At 39.6% G+C, this 25,743-nt stretch overlaps 1 long non-coding RNA gene across 1 annotated transcript in view; it reads right to left on the reverse strand.

Annotated features, from left to right (window-relative positions):
• Positions 1-25,743, reverse strand: part of LOC130929361 (uncharacterized) — an 83,134-nt gene that overhangs the window by 31,553 nt on the left and 25,838 nt on the right. The window contains exon 3 of the long non-coding RNA XR_009066868.1: positions 10,729-11,352. This is a non-coding gene — a long non-coding RNA (uncharacterized LOC130929361). The remainder of the gene's footprint in view (positions 1-10,728; positions 11,353-25,743) is intronic.

Raw genomic sequence — 25,743 nt, forward strand, 5'->3', positions numbered from 1 at the left:
TGGAAATATGTTTTTACTCAACAGGCTTTATTCTTCCTAAAAAAAAAAAAAAAAAAAAAAAATCAAACCTTTAAAAAAAACAAAAACAAATAATGATTAAAAAAAATCTATCTATCTTAGGGCTGTCAAACGATTAATTTTTTTAATCGAGTTAATTACAGCTTAAAAATTTATTAATCGTAAAAGGTGGACATGTCCGGGCAAAAGAGGACGTTTGGTCACCCTAGCAGTTACAACTTGTATGAGCAGGTTTTCAATTCCTGTGAACTTCCTATAAAGTGATTCAGTAGTATAACATTGGCAATGATTCTGAACACAGCTATAGAGTTCATATGTGCTATCCGTCTTCTACCCACAATCCAATTCCTTCCCCCTCCCCATGCTGTTTATTCTCCATTTTCAAGCACATGAAGGGTAAACTCCTGACAGCCTTTCCCTTCCTCTTCCTGATCGCTGTCCATTGGTCGAAATCATCTCGGATGCCGGCTTATTGGACAAAACCCGAATGATGCTGCCCTGGTGAGTTTTATTTTGAGACATGTGGCATAAGCGCATCTTCCTGTTCTCTGGCGCAGATTAAAAAAAACAACAACCTCCATGCAGCATATGGACACGCTTTGCCGCTTTATGCAAATGGCCGAGATGCAAACGCATGTTCGCAAATGCAGACAAACGACCCCCCCTTTTAGACAGCCTCTCATTATGGGGGTACTAAAACCAGACACCCCCCTCCTTAAATAATAACCTCTCCACCAAGCGCCCCCCACTCAATCTTTTGCTCCCCCACGCTCTTTCGACACCCCTAAAATGTGAGCCCCCACGTCTCTTTCTCCCGCCACCAGACATGTGATTCGCCCGACCGCCATTTTCCTCCAAACTGTACCGCGCAGCAGCTGCCTCGACGAGCGAATGCAAATACCCCCGTCGTGTGAATTAATGAGCCCGTCAACGTAAATCGTCCAATCAAACATCTTCTTATCAGTCTTTCTAGCCTGCTATTTAACTTCCCGAAACCTATCCGTTAAGTTCCCGCTTACCTTTTCTAGCCTTGCTAAAATCAGACACCGCTAGATGTGTTCACTGCCATGGTAACCAGACAACAACGTGTCTGAAAATGAAACTCTTGTCTTTGTTGAAGCCCTGCTATTAGTTTATCATGAGTGGACATCCAATTCATTTATTCGCTGCCACTCTTCCAGTTCAAAGGGATTGGACGTCTATCACCGTCAATGGCGGGCAATGAGTTCATCAGGGGTGAAAGTGGCTAGAATTTCTTGCCGGAACTCCTCGATGGGAAGGTCGCCAGACATGTTTATATATCTATTTTTCTTTCAATTTTTTTTTTTTGTGGGGGGGGGGTGTCAAACCTTCTAAAACTACTCAAATGCAAAGAAAACTGTTTTGGCACAGTTATTTCGAGAGATGTCCCGATCGATCACGTCATTTTCAAAGAATCGGAATTGGCAAAAAAATATCGGCCATGCCTTTTTTTAATATATATATATATTTTAATTAAATCGTTTTCTAATTGTATTTAACGTTACAGACATAATATGTTACACTCATCCAGAGTCTTTAGTTTAGGCTTAAGGTAGGGTTATCAAAAATATCCCGATTACGGCGGCAATTAGTTTATTAAAAAATGTGTCACGTTAAAATAATTAACGCAATTAATGTATGCGCTGCACGACCCTCTCACTCATTGTCGCGCTCATTCTGTAATGACGCCGTTTAACCTATATAGAGAGATAAAAGGCAGCGCTATATGAGTAGAGTGAATTTTGACAGCCTTTGGAGCCTTTCTTCAAAAGGCTAATGCCTTGCAATCCCTCTCCCTATGATTAGAAATATCATGGGAAGTAATGTGGGGAAGCAAGGTGGCAATTGATCTTTGTCTTAACACCTTAAGTTATTTCCTAAAGCAGAGAAAATATATCCATTGGTAGCACGACGCACAGTCATGGTTCCACTTCCCATCATGCATTGGGGCATGGCTGCAGTATCATTTACTGAAAGCTCAACAAATACACTAGATGGCAATATTTAGTCACAATATACAAAGTCACACGTCTTTCTATCCGTGGATCCCTCTTACAGAAAGTATGTTAATAATGTAAATGCCACCTTGAGGATTTATTGTCGTAATAAACAAATACAGTACTTATGTGCTGTATGTTGAATGTATATATTCGTCCGAGTTTTATTCATTTTTTTCTTAATGCATTGCCAAAATGTATATGATCGGTAAAAATTATCGGGAATGATTGGAATTGAATCGGGAGCAAAAAAAAGCAATCGGATCGGGAAATATCGGGATCGGCAGATACTCAAACTAAAACGATCGGGATCGGATCGGGAGCAAAAAAACATGATCGGAACAACCCTAGTTATTTCTATGACACATACAAAAACTGATTTTCATTCAAAATGGTATTTTTTTCAATGATTTGCAAAAGTAAAGTTAACAAAAACAGCAATAACCCCAACTTCCATCTCTTAATTTTTATTTTCCCTCATTTCCTCACATACTGAATGCCAAATCTCAATTTTAATTACTTAAGGACATTATACAGTACATTATAAGGACATTGTACAGTATATTAAAATTGAAGTTAATGTAAACATTTAGTTTAAGTAACATACGTTCAGAAAATGACATATGACATATTATGCAGACTTGAAATGGAATATAATTTGAAGATCATGCAACATTGCCTTTAAAAAAAATTTTTTTTTTTTAAATCATAAGGAAATGAATAAATCGCCTAACATAAATGAACAAATATAAGTCCAAAGTGCACATTGACAGCTAAGATGTTCTGAACCTCCCGATCAGAGCAAATAAAACTAAATATGATAAATAAGCCTCCTCAACTCTTTTCTTGCTCTTAAAGATTTGATCCATTTTATGTTGCATTGCCCTTTTTTTTTGTTGCATCAATTCAACTTTTTTTTTTTTTTGCTGTTCCAAAAACATGCACATTGCCGTCCGTGGAATAAAATAAATAATAAATATTGGCGGAAACGGATTACGCTACACAAGCACTTTATTATGCTTGTTGGTAACACTTGTGTATGTAAATCTAATGTTGGTAGATTGTTTTCTTCTTGGCGATGAAAATCATGTGTGGCAGCTTAGCATTTATTTTTTTACATAGCGTTTTTACAGTTGCCGTCATATTTTCGGAATCAAAGCAACGTGTACCAGTACAGCATTCCAGCCCTGAATCTTATACCGGAACTGCGTTCCTGACTGTTCTGGCCCACTTTCACCCCTGGCGTTCATATCGTTTTGCTAAAAGTGTCATTGATTCTCCAACTTAACTGATACAAGAGGTTACTTCAACTTGAAATTTTTCAATTTAGCACCAGTGACCTGCATTCAGGGGAGGGAGAGCCTCACCTGTCAGTCATGGAAAAAATAAAAATGTCATTATAACATATAGGGTTGGGCATCGAGCATCGATGGGTTCCAGGACAAACACTCTAGTTCTCCCAGATCCGTTTGAATTTTTTTACAAGGGCGTAGGTTTGGTCTCAGCATAGGTAGGGACGATATAACAGCATAACCTGCATGTACACTTTTTGCTTAGGAAGGGACATTATCAAACCCAAACAGATTGGGTGAATGGGGGTCAGGGCTACATTTCTCATGAATATGAACCTAATTAATTAGGGGTGTAACGGAACACAAAAATCTTGGTTCGGTACGTACCTCGGTTTTGAGGTCACAGTTCGGTTCATTTTCGGTAGAGTAAGAAAACAAAATGCAAAATATAAATGTGCTAGTTGTTTATTACACACTTTTGTGCTTTCAACAATAGGAACAGTAGCCTATACAAAGCTAGAATTCTGCTCAAAAAGTAGCGGGTATTTAAAGATAATCCAACAACAATTTGCCTTTCAGACCCCGCGTATTGGTCAGCAAGAAGTCCTGTGCTAAAGAGAAAAGCAATCCCAATCACAAAGATTTTAACATGTATTTTACAAATGAAATGCCTCAATGATTTTTTTTTCTTATGAACGGTTTTCAAAAGCTTTATTGTTGGATTTTCTCAAGTTAAAGCACCACACAGAAATTAATCAATTTAATAGTGTAAGCAGGATCTGTGTATTATTCTTATTATTTAATTACAGGTGTTTTAGCTCATTTCAATTTATTTTATTTAAATGGGCTATTATTTTTTTTATTATGTGATCTATTATTCATTTATATAGTATATTTTATGTTGTATAACTTTAGTTCCTATGTGAATATTAGTTCCTACTTGTTTTGTTGTGGTAGGAGTGTTTTGTATTGAACACGGGGCCATGTCGGTTAATATTAGGGTTGTTCCGATCATGTTTTTTTGCTCTCAATCCGATCCCTATCGTTTTAGTTTGAGTATCTGCCAATCCCGATATTTCCCGATCCGATTGCTTTTTTTTGCTCCCGATTCAATTCCAATCATTCCCGATAATTTTTCCCGATCACATACATTTTGGCAATGCATTAAGAAAAAAAATGACTAAAACTCGGTTGAATATATACATTCAACATACAGTACATAAGTACTGTATTTGTTTATTATGACAATAAATCCTCAAGATGGCATTTACATGATTAACATTCTTTCTGTGAGAGGGATCCACCGATAGAAAGACTTGTGACTTTGTATATTATGACTAAATATTGCCATCTAGTGTATTTGTTGAGCTTTCAGTAAATGATACTGTAGCCATGCCCAAATGCATGATGGGAAGTGGAGGCATGACTGTGCGTAGTGCTACTAATTGATATATCTTCTCTCCGTTGGGAAATAACATAAGGTGTTAAGAAAAAGATCAATTGCTACATTGCTTTCCCACATATCTTCCCATGATATTTCTAATCGTAGGGAGAGGGATTGTAAGGCGTTAGCCATTAAAAAAAAGGCTCCTAAGGCAGCCAAAATTGACTCTACTTATTTTTACACTGCCTTTTATCTCTCTATATAGGTAAAATGGTGCCATTACAGATTGAGCGCGACAATGCGTGAGTGGGTCGTGCAACGCATGCGTTAATTGCATTAAATATTTTAACGTGATACATTTTTAAAAATATTAATTACCGCCGTTATTGGGATAAATTTGATAACCCTACCTTAAGCCTAAACTAAAGACTCTGGATGAGTGTAACATATTATGTCTGTAACGTTAAATATAATTAGAAAACGCTTTAATTAAAAAAAAAAAAAAAAATTTTTAAAAAGGCATGGCCGATATTTTTTTTGCCGATTCCGATACTTTGAAAATGACGTGATCGGACCCTATCGATCGGGATGCCGATCGATCGGGACATCTCTAGTTATTATTATAGCAGAGAAGACAGCTGTAAATCAACAAAGACAAGTCAACTGTGCCCCGATCTACCACTCGAGATCTGGTGGACTCAAAAAGTGGGTTACGATTGCATATTAGTTTGAAACCGGAGGCTTAAGCGAGGCTTTACAGTACACACAGGTAGGTTGCTAGCATTATTTGCGTTACTTAGCTTTCATTCCCACCTAATGTAGAAATGTTCATTATAGTTAAAATCAAAAATATGTATACTGTAGCAACTGTTATTATCTGTTACACCCGCAATGGCTGATGGGTAGTTGTAGCAACTTTGACTGGCAGTGGTGGTTGCTGTTATGTTCTGGTGTTTTCTGTTCATTACGGGTGCCTTTTCTTTGTATGGGGCACAAGAACAGTCAGGGTGGGAACCTCTTGGTACCCCACGATACGATACGATTTCCGATATGAAGCTCACGATAACGATGATCTCACGATATAGCAATACAGCCATTATCAAAACATTGGCCAGGAAAGCATACTATAAAAAAACTAATAAACAGGGCCATCTTAGGTCATTACCTGTTGATTTTCAGTCTCTTCCTGTTGATTTGGGAGCATTTTATGGGCACTTCCTGTTGAATTTGGGTTACAGAACAGGAAGTGAGCCGGGAATCCCACAAATGAATAGGCAGTGACTCAAACTCAAAAGGAAAATATCTGTAAATGCCCTAAAATGAACAGAAAGTGAACTGTAAATACCCTGAAAATCAGAAAAAGTGACTGTCAATGGCTGCCATTGAGTTAACTGAAACACTATTATGTAGTAAGATTTTGGTGGCAACTTGTTGTTTCCTTCTTTAAAAAAAAAAATTTTTTTAAACACTGATACCTTTTCAAAACGATATCTTGATTCTTGGCATGAGCGTATCGATAACCTTTTGGGATGCAAAGTATCACGATATATCACCATTTCGATATATTGTCACACCCCTAGCAGCAAGTATGAAATATAAAAAAGTCTTTCTTCTCCATCTCGTTAGCCACAATACATTTAGCAAGACAACATACTGCCTTGTTTCAAATAATATTAATCTTCACTATACCTTTAGATATTGAATGTTTTTTCCATATAGATCAAGGTGGTCCATGTAAACTCAATGGAGTTTCACAGAACGATACACTATCGGCAAACCAGGAAGAGGGTATGACGTCATGTAACTTACCCCTCCACAAAAAAATCTAATTCTTATTTTTCTTTAGTTTAATGGTTTAATCTTGCAATGTTTTTTGTGTCTTTGCGTGTGTCTGTGTGTGGCGATGGCACTATCTGATTAAAAAAATAAACGAGAAAGGCTTCTGTACAGTCACATTTGCATGTAAACACAGACACCATATGGCACGGTAGGACCGCCACTGCTCTAATCTCACATCCAAAAATAACACATCTGAAAATAAACACCGACTGCCGTGATTACGCATTAAAATTTTTTTTAAAATCACCTGCCCATTTGTCGTAATTGACGATTCGGGCCAGTAAGAATACGGCGGGTTATGCAAATGCAATTAGACCCCCATTTGCATCCGGCAACGACTAAAACGGCGCACAGATGGCAGAGCGCCCAGACGCGCCCGCCATCTTTGGCAGGGGGAAAGTCTGGCGGCCATTTTGTCTGAAGCTGTGCCCATCTGGATAGGAGAACGCAAACACTCACACACACAAAATCCCTGCTCGGCGATAGCTTGCTGCCCACTGGCACTCTGCAAAATTGTCTGCTAAGTGGCTCTCTTGTCATCAAATGCCATTATGTATATGGAAACGTATACAGAGTGTAAACAAGGAGTTGTCATTTTTTATTAAAAATATTGTAGAATTTGGTGGTGGTAAGACTACAAGAAAAGAAAAAACAGGGTGAGATATTTTTTCAGCCTTCAACATTCAAGATAAGAGAACACGTCTAAAGAAGCTTTCGCAAACATCCTAATTAGATAAACTGACTCCTGGCCAGGGGTTAAAGTGGGCATTTCGTCAATATCTTTAATGGTGAAAACCGCTCAAAAACGGTCAAATTCAGGGTGTTCAATATGCTCCCACTAAGAATTGATATACAGTTTCTGACAAAAGTCTTGTTGCTTATCCATTTTGTAGAAACAATTGCTAATAACCTGACTTTTAATTATTCAGTTGGTTTCAGAAACGGCTCATATGAAAGCTAAGACCCTCCCAAATGATGTCGAATGTACAAAAATATTAGGGGTGTCAAACGATTAAAATTTTTAATCGAGTTAATTACAGCTTAAAAATTAATTAATCGTAATTAATCGCAATTACCGTAATTTCCCGAATATAAGGCGCACCCGTGTATAATGCGCACCCCAAATTTACTTGTAAAATCTAGGGAAAATTATTGTACCCGTTTATAACGCGCACCCTAATTTTAGCACCAATAAATAGAAGAATACAAGAAAACAGAGCTCGTGTACAGATACAGAGATGTCATTTTACTGACTGGTGAAACACAGCACAAGCATAGCACATTGGTAGTTCAAAACATTACCGTAAACTGACAATATTTACGGTAATAATATGATTTGACAATTTCTCCAACTTACCAGAATCTAGGAGAAAACAAAACGGATGTGACTTTTCTTTTAAAGGCTGGTGTATAACTTGCTCGTTTCCTCATGATGAATAAATGTTTCTTCCATGGATTGATACGGTAAAATGAAAGTCAGAACGTAAGTCGGAAATCCGTGTGAGCTCATCACTGTCAACACGACAGTAACCAAAGGAACTATTGTAATTTGGGTTTGAGTTTCACGAGGGACCGATATAGTTGACGGACACAGGAAGTGTGTGTCCTTACATTTGTTATGGTCCGAATTGCGGAGCTGCAATAAACGTCGACTCAATTGAGTTCAAGAAATTAAATTCTGTGCTTTATGAAGAGTGAAAAAAGCAGAATTTAACACAGACGAAATCATTCGGCCGATTAGAGTGAAGTATTACCGAAACAAAATGGTGACGTCACGTACCGTAATGGTCGGCAACGGGTCGCCGCATACGTTTCTTCAACACAACGTGGCCGTGTCAATGAAAAAAAATCGGTTTATATATATATATGTAATACATATATATTTCTGTCTCCATCCATGTACCCGTTTATAATGCGCACCATGAGTTTACAAGTTGATTTTGGGGAAAAAAAGTGCGCGTTATATTCGGGAAATTACGGTAATCGCAATTCAAACCATCTATAAAATATGCCATATTTTTCTGTAAATTATTGGTGGAATGGAAAGATAAGACACAAGATGGATATATACATTCAGCATACGGTACATAAGTACTGTATTTGTTTATTATAACAATAAATCAACAAGATGGCATTACCATTATTAACATTCTGTTAAAGTGATCAATGGATAGAAAAACTTGTAGTTCTTAAAAGATAAATGTTAGTACAAGTTATAGAAATTTTACATTAAAACCTATCTTAATGTTTTCGTTTTAATAAAATTTGTAAAAATTTTCAATCAAAAAATAAACTAGTAGCCCGCCATTGTTGATATCAATAATTACACAATGCTCATGGATGCTTAAGCCCATAAAATCAGTCGCACCCAAGCACCAGCAGAGGGCGACAAAACTCCAAAAAACACAAGTAACAAGTTGGCATTGCACTGTGCTGTCATTTTAATCTGTTTGAGCAGGGCATGTGCGTTAATTGCGTCAAATATTTTAACTTGATTAATTTAAAAAAATTAATTACCGCCAGTTAATGCGATGATTTTGACAGCCCTAATGTGAAGTACATTTTTTGTTCAATTTTCACACTACTTTCTGTAGGCGACAAAACTTTTGTCTTGCCAAAATTGGACCTTCATTAAATGTCTTCATTAAATGATCAATCTTTTTTCAGTGAAACAAATAGTACATTTTTGTACATTCAACATCATTTGGGAGGGTCTTAGCTTTCGTATGAGCCATTTCTGAAACCAAGTGAATGATTAAAAGTCAGGTTATTAGGGCCCGAGCACCAACATGGTGCGAAGGCCCTATTGTTCTGCAAAGGATTATTATTATTCTTTCTTCATGGCAAATGAAAATCGCCAATTTGGAGGTCTTAACATGCTCAAAAACTCACCAAAATTTGCACACACGTCTTTGCGAAAATTTCGATAATTTGGCAACGTTGTGAAAAAATGTCAAAAAATGACTCTGTGGCGCCTCCTGGAATTTTAAAAAAAGGCCTATCCATTTTCAACATAGAGCGATGAAATTTGTGGAGTCGATACCTTGTGCAAAAAGGCTTCAAAAAGTCTCTTGCACCCATATTCCAAACCCAACAGGAAATCGGGTATTTTGGATTGAATATTGAAAAACATGCCATTTTTGTCGAAAACCAGGGTACACGTTTCAGACCATTTCGCCGAGGCAGTTAGTAGGATCCTCCTCAAAATTGGTGAGACTCATCATGAGACATATGAGATGTTAAGTTATCAAAATGGTGAGTTTTCATTCACGGGCCTGACCTGGGCGGAGTACCAAATTTGGGTGTTTTTTTGGTGTTTAGGGTTAGGGCTTCTTCATGGCAAATGAAAATGGCCAATTTAATTATTATTATTACTATTATTATTAGGTGGTTGTTATGTCTTATTTCCTTGTATTATTCTTTTTTTCATGGCAAATGAAAAGGACCCTTGCTTTTTTGACATTATGTCGAAGCATAGTCCAAATGTATTTAGCATCCAAAAAGAAATCACCGAAAATAAATTGGAGAAATTGATAGGTTCCCCGTAAAGAAATTGGAGAAATCGATACGCTCGCCCTCGGGCCTGTTGAGTCCTGCTTGCAGGGCTAGTTAGCAATTGTTTCTACAAAATTCTAATTTTTTTAATCATTATTGTCTTAAATATTGTTGCTGTTATCTCAAGTATTATAATTGGTTTGTTTATTTTTGTTTTGTTTTGTTTGTTTGTTTATGACTTTTATTTTCTCATGTCCAAAATAAAGCATTCTCATTCTCATTCTCAAAATGGATAAGCGACAAGACTTTTGTCTGGGACTGTATAGTTTTAAAAAGGTGTCAACAATGGCGCTAGACGTGCAATCCAGTCAAAATGAATTGGATTTCTAGCGCTGTCAATGGTAGCCAGTGAGCTAACGTGGACACTATTCTAACGGAAGATTTTGGCAGAGACAAACAGTGTTACCTTTTTAAAACGATATTGATTTTTGGCGGGAGCATATCGATAACCTTTTCGGCTATAAAATATTGTGATATATCACTTCTAATATATCGAAAACCTTTTCGGCTACAAAGAATCGCAGTATATCACTTCTAATAACCAGTGAGAATATATCTGAGGAGGATCTAGGATTGAGCCCTGCGGGACCCCCTTCTTTGTGAGAGGCTAAAATGTTCTTACCACAAGCTGAGTCCTTTTCTTGAACGTTCAATCCATTTTGTGGGATTGGAAAAACACATGTCACGTCGCTCTTCTTTCGTCAGCTGGTTGCAGAACTAGATCGTTTAAGATGGAACGACGTCAAAAGTCCCAGAGTGGTTTTGATTGAAGGCGGGGAGGTTGTCAATTGGTTGCAAGAAAAAAAGATGAAGGAAAAAAAAAAAAACGATCCAGTTTGGCTGTGTTTCAGCATTCACTGTATTGGAATCAATGAACGGAGGGAGGGATCCCCCTCAGCAAAACCACACACAGCCAAGTGGAGATACAGGGTCCGGTCCAGCTGAGAGGGGCCACACAGGGTCTGTCCTTTGGAGGCCGGCGGGCCCCCGAGGTAGAGGAAACCCTACTCGGAGGAAAGCATGCTCGGTATTGATTCCTCCCGCAGAGGTGCTTTTAGCCTTCGGGGACCTTCTCCATCCTTCCCTGCCCACTCACTAGCTTGAGCTGGACCCGAGGATGGAGGTTCGGGCCACAGGAGGAGCGAACGAGAGCCCGTGGCAATGATGATGAGCTGCACCGGGGTCTCCGAGTTCAGTCGTCTACACGCATTCATCCAGCCTTGCAACCACCCACCCGTGTTTCCATCTGGAGAAAAAAACAGAACAGAAAGCAGTGTTTTACAAAATCTCACCTTTGGCATTCCGCATCCCTCCGTTCAATGCAAATGCAAATGCAAACACTAACACTTTGATTAAAAATATGTGGGAAGAAAACGCCAACTTGCTCTTTTGTAACCTGCCCCAAGGCGCCCACCACTGCACACAAACAAATACAAATGGGCTCTGTGTGCTCTTTGAAACATACTCTCCTTATAGTGGAAACGTTTATAAAAGAAAAGACTAGAACAGAGAGTAGACGAAGACAAAAAAGCTTGCAGAAACAATACAAATCTATCTTTATATAATATTAAACCATACTTAAAACATGTGATACATCTATTAGTGCTGTCAAATGATTAGAAAAATTAATCTAGTCAATCATATGTCAACCGTGAGATTAATCATGATTAATCACGTTTCTCTCGGGATGAATAAAGTTGCTCTTCAGGAAATTTTTTTTTAGGAAAATACTATAATTGACTTAAAATTTGTTTTAAGATGAAATGTATGTGTGAATGAATTAATACTTGACCAATTAGAGTTTTAAAATTTTATTGTATTGAAATAAAAAATAAAATAAATTGCCTGTATTATACAGCAAAGCGCTTTAACAGATTAAAGTGCTTCAGACTAACAATGTGGCTCAAGTACTGTTTGGCATACTACCCAAAATTAACAATTTAAAGAGCAGACAAGCACAATACAGTAACAATAGCTAGTGTTTCATAAAATGTGAAAACAACTTGTCTGTTAAATTCAACATTTCACACAAATAAATGCAGCATTTGCAGTTTTACACTAAATAGCCTGAAAGCTGTGTGAGCTATAAAAAAATAAACTGTAAATTTTCACACACTTAACTGAAAAACATTACACTAAACTGTGTGTCAAGGTGTTTAGAAACACTGCTTAAGTTAGCCATACTCTTTATTTATTTATTTTTTTAACCAACTGCTCAAGCAAACTAGCTTGTTGACATTTTCAGATAACAGAGCAGACCTTTTCTTTTGAACAATGTGCCCTGTCAAAGAAAACAGTCTCTTGCAAGGAACAGTTGTGGCAGGTGTGACCAGATACTTTTTTTGCAAGGTGGGCCAGCTTATTGTGGGCACCACTGTGCGCAGATCACCACTGTAGTGGACATAAGTCGATGCTGGCACTGCCTTGTACCTGTCTAGTGGTTTGTCATTGGTTGTTGTTTGTTGTCATTTGATTTTCAAGGCCCTCGTCTTCGACTATGATAATGGGTCTACACTCTACAGTCTCTGGCTACCCAAGTAGCGATAGCAGTAATCAACCTACTTGTTGTCTTTTTGTTGACAAGTCCGAGTTCGCACGCTGCCAGTGTAGCTTGATGACTGCGGCTTGTTCCCGCAGTGTTAGCGTCATTGCTAACACTCGCGAAAATATGCTTTGCCCGAAGGTGGTACTTTAGGCTGGTTGAGCTTCGAAAGAAGGACAGTTCATTACAGCCGTGTGTGCACAGAACTTTGGTTTTATCCATGTTTCCATTAGGCATCTTTTTAAAACGGAATTTGGTCATCATCCTCACTCATCGTGGCTGGCATTTTGTCCTGCATTGCCGCGTGGAGAATGTTAACATCAACGTGTGGGACTACGGGAGGCAGTTGTGGCCAAACTTAGTGTGAGCGGTAAATTGCGTTATTTTTTTTAAAATGCGTTAATATTTCCAGATTAATCATGGTCGTTAACGCGTTATTGTTGACAGGCCTAATATATATATACTGTATATATGAGTGTATACAGTATACAGTGATCCCTCGTTTTCGTGGTTAATGGGGGACAGTCCCCTCCCCGCGATAATCGAAATCCACAAAGTAGAGTCAGAGCTTATTTACATTTTTTTGTTTGTTTTTTACTTAACTTGCATAGCAAAAGTCCGCTAGCTTAAATGCTATATAATGCTAATGTTTACAACAATTGGCTGACTTACATAGCAAAAATCAGCTAGCTAAAAACAACACTAGGTAACTTCTGGTTGACTTTAGCGACACCGGTGGACAAAAGGGGTTGTGTTTTGCCTTAAGGGAGACTGCGTTTTCCATGAGGACCAGCACACACCCGCACAGTGTCGTAAAATCATGATTCCCGGTCACCTGAAGATGGATTAAACGACATTTCTGTTTCCCGCGGCTGTGTGAAGGATGAATAGTAATAGGGTAATGAATCTAGTTGTGGCTAAACAATAGCTAATGACGGTTAGCATCCATGTGGCCAAAAACTCATCAGCCAATGTTTTTTCTGGAGTATCCTTTTATCGTGGTAGCCTCTTTTTTTCCCTACTCAGACAAAACTTTTTGTCTTTTTTGTTGCTCTGCCATCTTTGCAGAATTCGCATGAAAGCGTTCGCGTCGACTTCAATCTTTATAATGAATGGGGAAAAGGGGTAGTGACGTACAGTGTATGACGTAAAGAAAGTCAGCTCATTTGTAGTTTTCTGGTGTGACAGGGTTCCTGCCACCCTCCTGAAAGTTAATTAGTGCCGGGGAAAGCGAGATAAACCCACTCAAGATATAAAAGAGGTGTCAAGCAACTGGTTGTCAGTGGACGTATCATCACAAATGTTTTGAAAACATTTTATAAAGGTTGAAAAGTTACCTAGTGTTGCTTTAAATGGTTTTTAATGCTAGTTTTACCAGATTTAGGCTGTATTGGCACCATGGAAAAAGTGCTTAGAAAATGGATTTCGTTCCACTGAAATGGATCTACATGACCTCTGCATTGTAATTTACATACGTTGCTAATTACTACCAAAAAAAAAGTTCTACTCACGGTTTCCAGTCATTTTTTAGAAATTAGCGTTTTCGTGTCGGTCTTTTTTTTCCCCGTGGCGCAGTGATATTGATACGGCGGAGTCGTATCGTCAGTGTGTGAAGCCATTTTAGGTCACGTGCACCAATAGGAGACAAGGATTGTTGCTATGCGCTTCTAAAACAAACAATATGGCGGCGACCGTGTCAAGCTACGACACGAGCGAAGATGAACAAAAGATAAGAACACCGCTTTCGGAATTTAGTCAAAAGGCATCAAAACGATGCTATATGCATCTCTCAACTGTCCAAGGGCGAAAAAGGGCAGGAATTTGGAAAAAACGTGCAGAGCCCGCGTGGTTGCGTCAGACAATGGCTTTCTCCCCAGGCTCCGTCGAAGGATCTTGCTGAAAAAATACGACTCCGCCGTATCAATATCACTGCGCCACGGGGAAAAAAAAGACCTACACGAAAACGCTAATTACTAAAAAATGACTGGAAACCGTGAGTAGAACTTTTTTTTTGGTAGTAATTAGCAACGTATGTAAATTACAATGCAGAGGTCATGTAGATCCACTTTAGTGGAACGAACCAACACAATTTTCTCTCAGCCAATACAGCCTAATTGTTTGTTGTGCGCAACAGATTGCTTAAATTTATTTTATTTCTGTCGATGTCCCTTTAGGGGCTCCGTGTAAAACTGAAAGAGCATCTCTGAAAATATCTTATTCTTTAATGCACAACAATTGGCAAAATCCTCTTTCCCACTACTCCCGCCCCCACAACGCTGGCTCTGTCAGAACAAACGGCGAGCATCGCATTGAGCTCAGTGTGCTTTGGTGGAAAATTAATAGGACAATGAAGGTAGTGTGATAAAGCCACGCTGCTGCATTGGTGTGTTTGCCCAATTTGAGTTGGCTGTTATGTGCATGCTTTCACCAAATAAAAGTGGGGGAGCAGTCAGAGGTCTGGATGTGGGGTGAGATTGGGTGAGCCGGAGGAAGATTCGGACACAATGCCCCCATTGAGCGAGTCCAAGCATGGGTGTTAACCCCCCATTCCTTCCCACACAATAACCCCACCCGACACGCATAAGGGCCGAAGTATGGGACAATGTTGGTTCAGGGCAGGAGACACATTATCAAGACAGGAGGGAGGGATGTAGAGGATTGCTGGTGCCCTGACCCATGGCTTTGGACTTGACGAACAAAACAGAGATGTGTCCGTGAACACAATCGCACCGTGGCCTTGAATAATTACACGCCTTTACAAGTTGCCACTCCGTTCAACCTACTATTTGAATGCTTACATTATGACATTTTTTAAAAATTGTTGACTCAATATAGTTGCGCACAATGAGTGATTTTAGAACAATTCTGTCACTCATCTGCTTTTACCTTAAATTTATGGTCATAAGTGACCACTAGGGTTGTTCCGATCATGTTTTTTTCTCCCGATCGTTGTAGTTTGAGTATCTGCCGATCCCGATATTTCCCGATCCGATTGTTGTTTTTTTTTGCTCCCGATTCAATTCCAATCATTCCCGATAATTTTTCCCGATCATTTACATTTTGGCAATGCATTAAGAAAAAAATGAATACAACTCCGACGAATATATACATTAAACATACAGTACATAAGTACAGTATTTGTTTATTATGACAATAAATCCTCAAGATGGCATTTACATTATTAACATTCTTTCTGTGAGAGGGATCCACGGAGAGAAAGACATGTGACTTTGTATATTGTGACTAAATATTGCCTTCTACTGTATTTGTTGAGCTTTCAGTAAATGATTCCATTCAACCCAAATGCATGATGGGAAGTGGAACCATGACTGTGCGTAGTTCTACCAATTGATATATTTTCTCAGCGTTGGGAAATAACATAAAGTGTTAAGCAGGGCCGGCCCAGGCCATTTGGGGGCCCTAAGCAAAATAATGCAAAGCGGCCCATGTTTTTGGCCCACCATTTCGTCACAGTGTACTGTGAAACCCATTAATGCAATCCAACCCATACGTCCATATTTTGTATATTAATCAGATTTTGTTGCACTGAATACTTCAAACTTCTCACCCCAAATGATTGTCAGTACTTACACTAGAAAGCGTCAAACCTTTTTCTAAAAAAGGAAAGAAAGAAGTTAAGGAAGAACTTTTATTTTTTTAAGCTTGTGATTAAGTATCAAAACTCACAAAAGTCAACTAAAGCAAACTGTATTAAACAAAATACAATATAAACTAGGCCTGCAAGCAGGACTGAACGGGCCCTCGCAATCTAGCGCAACTCGGACGTCACGCAAGTCGGACTGTGTGCAGGTCAGGGTGGTGGCAGATCCTCCTCTCTAATCATTTCATTAGAACCTAACATGCACGAAAGTCGCCTATTTACATTACCACACCCAAGAGATAAAAAACCCTATTGGAGAGAGTACTACAAAAAAGGAGCAACTACTGAGCTGTGCAGCCAAGCCCTTATTCAAAACCAAATTAATCTTCTAACTGGGCCAATTCGACCAAGTGTGCCAAATATTGTGGCTCTATAAGCTGCCTGAGTCTCTGAAAAAAAATATTTCCTTTAAATGGCGAACAAAGGGTCGTCACGGCAACAGATAGAGACACGTGGACATGTGCCGTAAATAAGTATTTTAATAGGTCTTGAAACTACAATGACCAACCTGAAAAGAACTGGACATGTATTGGAAAAACGAGTGACTTTCTATTGCCACTAGTTGGCGCTGTAGGGTTGATGCAAATGACCCCTACAAGGCCCTTCAGGGTATGACTCTCAACAAGCACGGGAAGTTTGGCGCAGATATGTTGTATATCTGCTGAGTTATGACTGTTCAAAGTTTTTGGAGAGAAAAATTGTTGACAGTCATTTTCACTTTCCTGTTTGGACCCCTCCGCTTCAACGAAACTTCAATATTTTTCATCAGGCACCTGAAGACAGGTCTTAAGGCTTCCCTTATGCAGGTTTGAGGTAGATTGATTTTTTCCCTTTAGAGGAGGAGTGTGTCCCGTAAAAAAGGGCATTTCCTGTTCCCACTAGGAGGCGCCAGGCACAAATGGTAAATTTTCAATCCAGTCCTGCTCAGGCTGGTATACCTCACACACATGCCAGATTTAAAATAGATTGAACGTTGTATGAGGGAGTTATCAGTCATTTTCCGAATTCGGTGTTTTGGCGAAAAAATGGCCGACTTTGGCACCCCGCCCAGGTCAGGCCCGTGAATGAAAACACACCATTTTGATAACTTAAGATTTCATATGCCTCATGAACAGTCTCGCCAATTTTGAGAATGATCAAACTAATTCCCTAGGTGCCAAGGTGTAAAATGTGCACACTGTAAATCGATAAAAATTTCACATTCAATCCAAAATACCCGATTTCCTGTTGGGTTTGGAATATGCATGCAAGAGACTTTTTGGAGCAGTTTTGTACAAGGTATCGACTCTCCGAATTTCATCCCTCTACGTTGAAAAAACCTAAATGGAGAGGCCTTTTTGAAAATTTCAAGGGGGCGCCACTGAGCCATTTTGTTACATGTTTTCGTAACGTTGCAAGATTATCGAACGTTATGCAAAGCCGCATGTATGTGCAAATTTTGGTGAGTTTTTATGCATATTCAAGCCTCCAAATGTTAACTCTTACTGTGAACCCATGAAAATTTCACATGCGATCCAAAATACCCGATTTCCTGTTGGATTTGGAATATGGGTGCAAGAGACTTTTTGGAGCAGTTTTGCATAAGGTATCTACTCCCCAAATTTCCTTGCTCTATGTTGAAAAAACCCAATAGGAAAGGCCTTTTTTAAAACTTCTTTCTGTCGCCACTAGTTGGCACTGTAGAGTTGATGCAAATGACCCCTACAAGAACCTTCAGGGTATGACTCTCAACAAACACGGAAAGTTTGGCGCAGATATGTTGCATATCTGCCGAGTTATGACTGTTCAAAGTTTTTGGCGTGACAAATTGTAGACGGTCATTTTCACTTCCAGTTTGGACCTCTCCGCTTCAACGAAAACTCAATATTTTTCATCAGGCACCTGAACACATGTCTTGAGGCTCCCCTGAAACAGGTTTTAGGTCAATAGATTTTTTGCCCTTGGAGGAGGAGCCTGTCTCGTAAAGAAGGCCATTTCCTGTTTCCACTAGGGGCGCCAGGCCTAACGGGTAATATTTCAATGCAGTCGTGTTCAGGCTGGGATATCTCATAAACATGCTAGAAATGAAAAAGATTGAACGTTGGATCACGGAGTTTTTAATCATTTTCTGAATTTGGTATTTTGCCTAAAAATGGCCGACTTTGGGACCACGCCCAGGCCAGACCCTTGAATGAAAACACACCATTTTGAAAACTTAAGATCTCATAGGTCTCCTGAATAGTCTGACCAATTTTGAAGACGATCCAACTTTATCCTTCAGCGACAAGGTCTCAAATGTAAATCGATAAAATTTCGCATTTGACCCAAAATTTCCGGCTTCCTGTTGGGTTTGGAATATGGGTGCAAGAGACTTTTTGGAGCAGTTTTGTACAATGTATCGACTCACTAAATTTCATTGTTCTACGTTGAAAAAACCTAATAGGAGAGGCCTTTTTGAAAATTTCAAGGGGGCGCCACTGAGCCATTTTGTTATTTTTTTTTATAGATTATCAAAATTTACGCAAAGTTGAATGTATGTGCAAATTTTGGTGAGTTTTCATGCATTTTCAAGCCTCCAAACGTAAACTCCAACTGTGAACCGAAAAAATTTCACATTCGATCCAAAATACCCGATTTCCTGTTGGATTTGGAATATGGGTGCAAGAGGCTTTTTTGAACAGTTAGGTATAAGGTATCTACTCCCCAAATTTCATCGCTCTACGTTGAAAACCTGAGAGGAGAGGCCTTTTTGAAAATTTTAAGGGTCAAGGGGGCGCCACTGAGCCATTTTTTGAAAGTTTTTCAAAACGACGCAAGATTATCAAATTTTACGCGAATCTGCACGTATGTGCAAATTTTGGTGACTTTTCGTGCATGTTCAGGCCTCCAAATTGGCCATTTTCATTTGCCATGAAAAAAGAAGAATAATAATAACTAGGCCTGCAAGCAGGACTGAACGGGCCCTCGCAATCTAGCGCAACTCGGACGTCACGCAACTCGGACTGTGTGCAGGTCAGGGTGGTGGCAGATCCTCCTCTCTAATCATCTCATTAGAACCTAACATGCACGAAAGTCGCCTATTTACATTACCACACCCAAGAGATAAAAAACCCTATTGGAGAGAGTACTACAAAAAAGGAGCAACTACTGAGCTGTGCAGCCAAGCCCTTATTCAAAACCAAATTAATCTTCTAACTGGGCCAATTCGACCAAGTGTGCCAAATATTGTGGCTCTATAAGCTGCCTGAGTCTCTGAAAAAAAATATTTCCTTTAAATGGCGAACAAAGGGTCGTCACGGCAACAGATAGAGACACGTGGACATGTGCCGTAAATAAGTATTTTAATAGGTCTTGAAATTACAATGACCAACCTGAAAAGAACTGGACATGTATTGGAAAAACGAGTGACTTTCTATTGCCACTAGTTGGCGCTGTAGCGTTGATGCAAATGACCCCTACAAGGCCCTTCAGGGTATGACTCTCAACAAGCACGGGAAGTTTGGCGCAGATATGTTGTATATCTGCCGAGTTATGACTGTTCAAAGTTTTTGGAGAGAAAAATTGATGACAGTCATTTTCACTTTGCTGTTTGGACCCCTCCGCTTCAACGAAACTTCAATATTCTTCATCAGGCACCTGAAGACAGGTCTTAAGGCTTCCCTTATGCAGGTTTGAGGTAGATTGATTTTTTCCCTTTAGAGGAGGAGTGTGTCCAGTAAAAAAGGGCATTTCCTGTTCCCACTAGGAGGCGCCAGGCACAAACGGTAAATTTTCAATCCAGTCCTGCTCAGGCTGGTATACCTCACACACATGCCAGATTTAAAATAGATTGAAGGTTGTATGAGGGAGTTATCAGTCATTTTCCGAATTCGGTGTTTTGGCGAAAAAATGGCCGACTTTGGCACCCCGCCCATGTCAGGCCCGTGAATGAAAACACACCATTTTGATAACTTAAGATTTCATGTGCCTCATGAACAGTCTCGCCAATTTTGAGAATGATCAAACTAATTCCCTAGGTGCCAAGGTGTAAAATGTGCACACTGTAAATCGATACAATTTTCATATTCAATCCAAAATACCTGATTTCCTGTTGGGTTTGGAATACGCATGCAAGAGACTTTTTGGAGCAGTTTTGTACAAGGTATCGACTCTCCGAATTTCATCCTTCTACGTTGAAAAAACCTAAATAGAGAGGCCTTTTTGAAAATTTCAAGGGGGCGCCACTGAGCCATTTTGTTACATGTTTTCGTAACGTTGCAAGATTATTTAACGTTATGCAAAGCCGCATGTATGTCCAAATTTTTGTGAGTTTTCGTGCATGTTCAAGCCTCCAAATGTAAACTCCTACTGTGAACCGATAAAAATTTCACATTCGATCTAAAATACCCGATTTCCTGTTGGATTTGGAATACGGGTGCAAGAGACTTTTTGGAGCAGTTTTGCACAAGGTATCGACTCCCCAAATTTCATCACTCTATGTTAAAAAAACCTAATAGGAAACGCCTTTTTGAAAAATTCAAGGGGGCGCCACTGAGGCATTTTGTTACATTTTTTCGTAACATTGCAAGATTATCGAACGTTATCCAAAGCCGCATGTATGTGCAAATTTTTACGAGTTTTTGTGCATATTCAAGCCTCCAAATGTAAACTCCTACTGTGAACCCATGAAAATTTCACATTCGATCCAAAATACCCGATTTCCTGTTGGATTTGGAATACGGGTGCAAGAGACTTTTTGGAGCAGTTTTGCATAAGGTATCTACTCCCCAAATTTCCTTGCTCTATGTTGAAAAAACCCAATAGGAAAGGCCTTTTTTAAAACTTCTTTCTGTCGCCACTAGTTGGCACTGTAGAGTTGATGCAAATGACCCCTACAAGAACCTTCAGGGTATGACTCTCAACAAACACGGGAAGTTTGGCGCAGATATGTTGTATATCTGCCGAGTTATGACTGTTCAAAGTTTTTTGCGTGACAAATTGTTGACGTTCATTTTCACTTTCCTGTTTGGACCCCTCCGCCTCAACGAAACCTCAATATTTTTCATCAGGCACCTGAACACAGGTCTTAAGGCTCCCCTGATGCAGGTTTGAGGTCAACAGATTTTTTTCCCTTGGAGGAGGAACCTGTCGCGTAAAAAAAGGCATTTCCTGTTCTCACTAGGGGGCGCTAGACCTAATGGGTAATATTTCAATGCACTCGTGTTAAGGGTGGGATACCACACATACATGCCAAATATGAAAAAGATTGAACGTTGTGTCAAGGAACTATTAGTCATTTACTGAATTTGTCATTTTGCCGAAAAAATGGTCGACTTTGGCACCACGCCCAGGTCAGACCCGTGAATGAAAACGCACCATTTTCAAAACTTAAGATTTCATATGTCTCCTGAACAGTCTCACCAATTTTGAAGATGATCCAACTAACTCCCTCGGCGAAAAGGTCTCAAATGTGCACCCTGTGAATCGATAAAAATTTCATATTTGATCCAAAATAACCGATTTCCTGTTGGGTTTGGAATATGCGTGTAAATGCTTTTTTGGAGCGGTTTTGGACAAGGTATAGACCCCCCAAATTTCATTGCTCTACGCTGACATACCCTAATGTTATAGGCCAATTTTAAAATTTCAAGGGGGCGCCACTGAGCCATTTTGTTATATTTTTTTGCAACGTTGCAAAATTATCGAAATTTACAATTTTCCGGACGTATGTGCAAATTTTGGTGACTTTTCGTGCATGTTCAGGCCTCCAAATTGGCCGTTTTCATTTGCCCTGAAAAAAAAAAAAAAAATAAAAAATAAAAAAAAAAATAATCCTTTGCAAAACAATAGGGCCTTCGCACGTCTAGTGCTCGGGCCCTAATAATCCTTTGCATTACAATAGGGCCTTCGCACGCCTAGTGCTCGGGCCCTAACTAGGCCTGCAAGCAGGACTGAACGGGCCCTCGCAGTGTGGCGCAACTCGGACGCCACGCAAACTCGGACGGCATGCAGGTCGGGGTGGTGGCAGACAGCCCCCCGCTACATCTCCCAAGTTATCACTGTTCAAAATATGTAGAGAGAGAAAATGATGACAGTCATAATCACTTTCCTTTTGGACCCTTCTGCTTTACCCAAACCTCAATAATTTTCATCAGCCATCTCAACACGTCTTAAGGCTTCCCTTATGCAGGTTTGAGGTTGATTGATTTTTTTTTTCCCCAAGAGGAGGAGTGTGTCCCGTAAAAAAGTGCATTTCCTGTTCCCCACTAGGAGGCGCCAGGCACAATTGGTAATATTTCAATCCAGTCCTGTTCAGGCTGGGATACCTCACACACATGCCAGTTTTAAAAGAGACTGAACGTTGTATGAGGGAGTTATCAGTCATTATCCGAATTTGGCGTTTAGCCGGAAAAATGGACGACTTTGGCACCTCGCCTAGGTCAGGCCCGTGAATGAAAACACACCATTTTGGTAAATTACTATTTCATTTGTCTCATTAACAGTCTCGCCAATTTTGAAGATGATCAAACTAATTCCCTCCATGCCAAGGTCTCAAATGTGCACACTGTAAATCGATAAAAATTTCACATTCAATCACAAATACCCGATTTCCTGTAGGATTTGGAATGTGTGTGCAACAGACTTTTTGGAGCAGTTTTGCACAAGGTTTTGACTCTCCGAATTTCATCACTCTATGTTAAAAAAACCTAAATGAAGAGGCCTTTTTGAAAAATTCAAGGGGGCGCCACTGAGCCATTTTGTTACATTTTTTCGTAACATTGCAAGATTATCGAACGTTATCCAAAGCCGCATGTATGTGCAAATTTTGGCGAGTTTTTGTGCATATTCAAGCCTCCAAATGTAAACTCCTACTGTGAACCCATGAAAATTTCACATTCGATCCAAAATACCCAATTTCCTGTAGGATTTGGAATACGGGTGCAAGAGACTTTTTGGAGCAGTTTTGCATAAGGTATCTACTCCCCAAATTTCCTAGCTCTCTGTTGAAAAAACCCAACAGGAAAGGCCTTTTTTAAAACTTCTTTCTGTCGCCACTAGTTGGCACTGTAGAGTTGATGCAAATGACCCCTACAAGAACCTTCAGGGTATGACTCTCAACAAACACGGGAAGTTTGGCGCAGATATGTTGTATATCTGCCAAGTTATGACTGTTCAAAGTTTTTGGCGAGACAAATTGTTGACGGTCATTTTCACTTCCAGTTTGGACCTCTCCGCTTTAACGAAACCTCAATATTTTTCATCAGGCACCTGAACACATGTCTTGAGGCTCCCCTGAAACAGGTTTGAGGTCAACAGAATTTTTTTCCCTTGGAGGAGAAACCTGTCTCGTAAAAAAAAAGGCATTTCCTATTCTCACTAGGGGGCGCTAGGCCTAATGGGTAATATTTCAATGCACTCGTGTTAAGGGTGGGATACCGCACATACATGCCAGATATGAAAAAGATTGAACGTTGTGTCAAGGAACTATTAGTCATTTACTGAATTTGTCATTATGCCGAAAAAAATGGCCGACTTTGGCACCGCGCCCAGGTCAAACCCGTGAATGAAAACGCACCATTTAAAAAACTTAAGATCTCATATGTCTCCTGAACAGTCTCACCAATTTTGAAGATGATCCATCTAACTCCCTCGACGAAAAGGTCTCAAATGTGCACCCTGTAAATCAATAAAAATTTCATATTCGATCCAAAATAACCAATTTCCTGTTGGGTTTGGAATATGGGTGTATATGCTTTTTTGGAGCGGTTTTGGACAAGGTATAGACTCCCCAAATTTCATTGCTCTACGCTGACAGATCTTAATGTTATAGGCCAATTTTAAAATTTCAAGGGGGCGCCACTGAGCCATTTTGTTACGTTTTTTTGCAACATTGCAAAATTATTGAAATTTACAATTTTCCGCACGTATGTGCAAATTTTGGTGACTTTTCGTACATGTTCAGGCCTCCAAATTGGCCGTTTTCATTTGCCCTGGAAAAAAAAAAAATCCTTTGCAAAACAATAGGGCCCTAATCAAACAACTGCCAGATTGGGGGCTCCCTAGTGGTCAGGGGCCCTAAGCAGCTGCATAGTCTGTGTATAGGCTGGGCCGGCCCTGCTTCGGCCTTCCTGTGTGGAGTTTGCATGTTCTCCCCGTGCCTGCGTGGGTTTCCGTCGGGAACTCCGGTTTCCTCCCACATCCCAAAAACATGCATGGTAGGCCGATTGAACACTCTAAATTATCCGTAGGTATGAGTGTGTGCGTGAATGGTTGTATGTCTCCTTGTGCCCTGCGATTGGCTGGCAACCAGTTCAGGGTGTCCCCTGCCTACTGCCCGTAGTTAGCTGGCATAGGCTCCAGCACCTCCGCGACCCTCGTGAGGAAAAAGCGGCATGGAAAATGAATAAATGAATGAATATATAGTGGTGGATTCAACATAGATTTGCCTTTGTTCTCATCAGACTTTTCATAATGACATGAACAAAGCAGTGCGTTTCACTTCTGCACTGCCTGACAGCCAGCTAAGAATGAATGCACTTCCATAAGTCTTTTGGTCTTTTATGGAAAGACACTCGTCTTAATATTGTGAAAGTACAACAGAAAAATACACATACTGTATTCAATACTCAACATACAACAAACTGTACAATTCACTTATATACACAACTACTGGTATTATATGTATAGCATAGCACACTAGCTTGAGCTACTAAAGTATTGGCTGGCTTCTATAACACAACTTATGAAGTTCTGTACATATGACCTTTCACCACAGAAGTAAACATATTTTGCACATCCATATGTAATAGTAAACATAAAATACTTACATATATTTCCGAGGCGGAAACGTAACAGAAAGCATTCACGACTGTCAATGCTACCGCTAGACACCGCAATGTGTAAATGATTGAACCAAACTACTGTAACAAAAAATAGGTGCATTGAATTATTCTGCCCAGCAGGTGGGAGCAATGCCCCGCAAATGGTCAACTGATTTCCCATACTATTGTGGAAACTGCAAAGCCGGAACAGTACATATTATCGGTCCTATTATAAATGTTATTGGATTTATCGGGATGATGTCATAATTCCTATTATCGGACCAATAATTATCGTGCACCAGTAATTCTAATTCACATAATAACGCTATTTAAAATGTGTTTTATGCTGTCACACGCACTTTAAAGGGTGACCGTTATCGGCTTGAACGATGATGTGTCCCTTATTTTATTTTTTTTTTCAGGGAGTTGACAACTCTACCTTCCAGTCAAAATGGACTGGGCACTTACCGCCTTCAATGGCAGCCAGTGAAAAAAAAAATCCGTACCACATTAAATGTAAATAATATTACAGTGTGAGTTATAAGTCAAGGCAGGTAGTAGTAAAATGCGAAATGCCTGTCAGTTTGAAGTGCTTTGAAACGACTAATCGAACTTCATCCTCACTCAAGCTCACTGCTCGCGTGAGTGCAGGAA

Source organism: Corythoichthys intestinalis, chromosome 14 (assembly GCF_030265065.1).
Source record: "Corythoichthys intestinalis isolate RoL2023-P3 chromosome 14, ASM3026506v1, whole genome shotgun sequence".
Classification (NCBI taxonomy): domain Eukaryota; kingdom Metazoa; phylum Chordata; class Actinopteri; order Syngnathiformes; family Syngnathidae; genus Corythoichthys; species Corythoichthys intestinalis.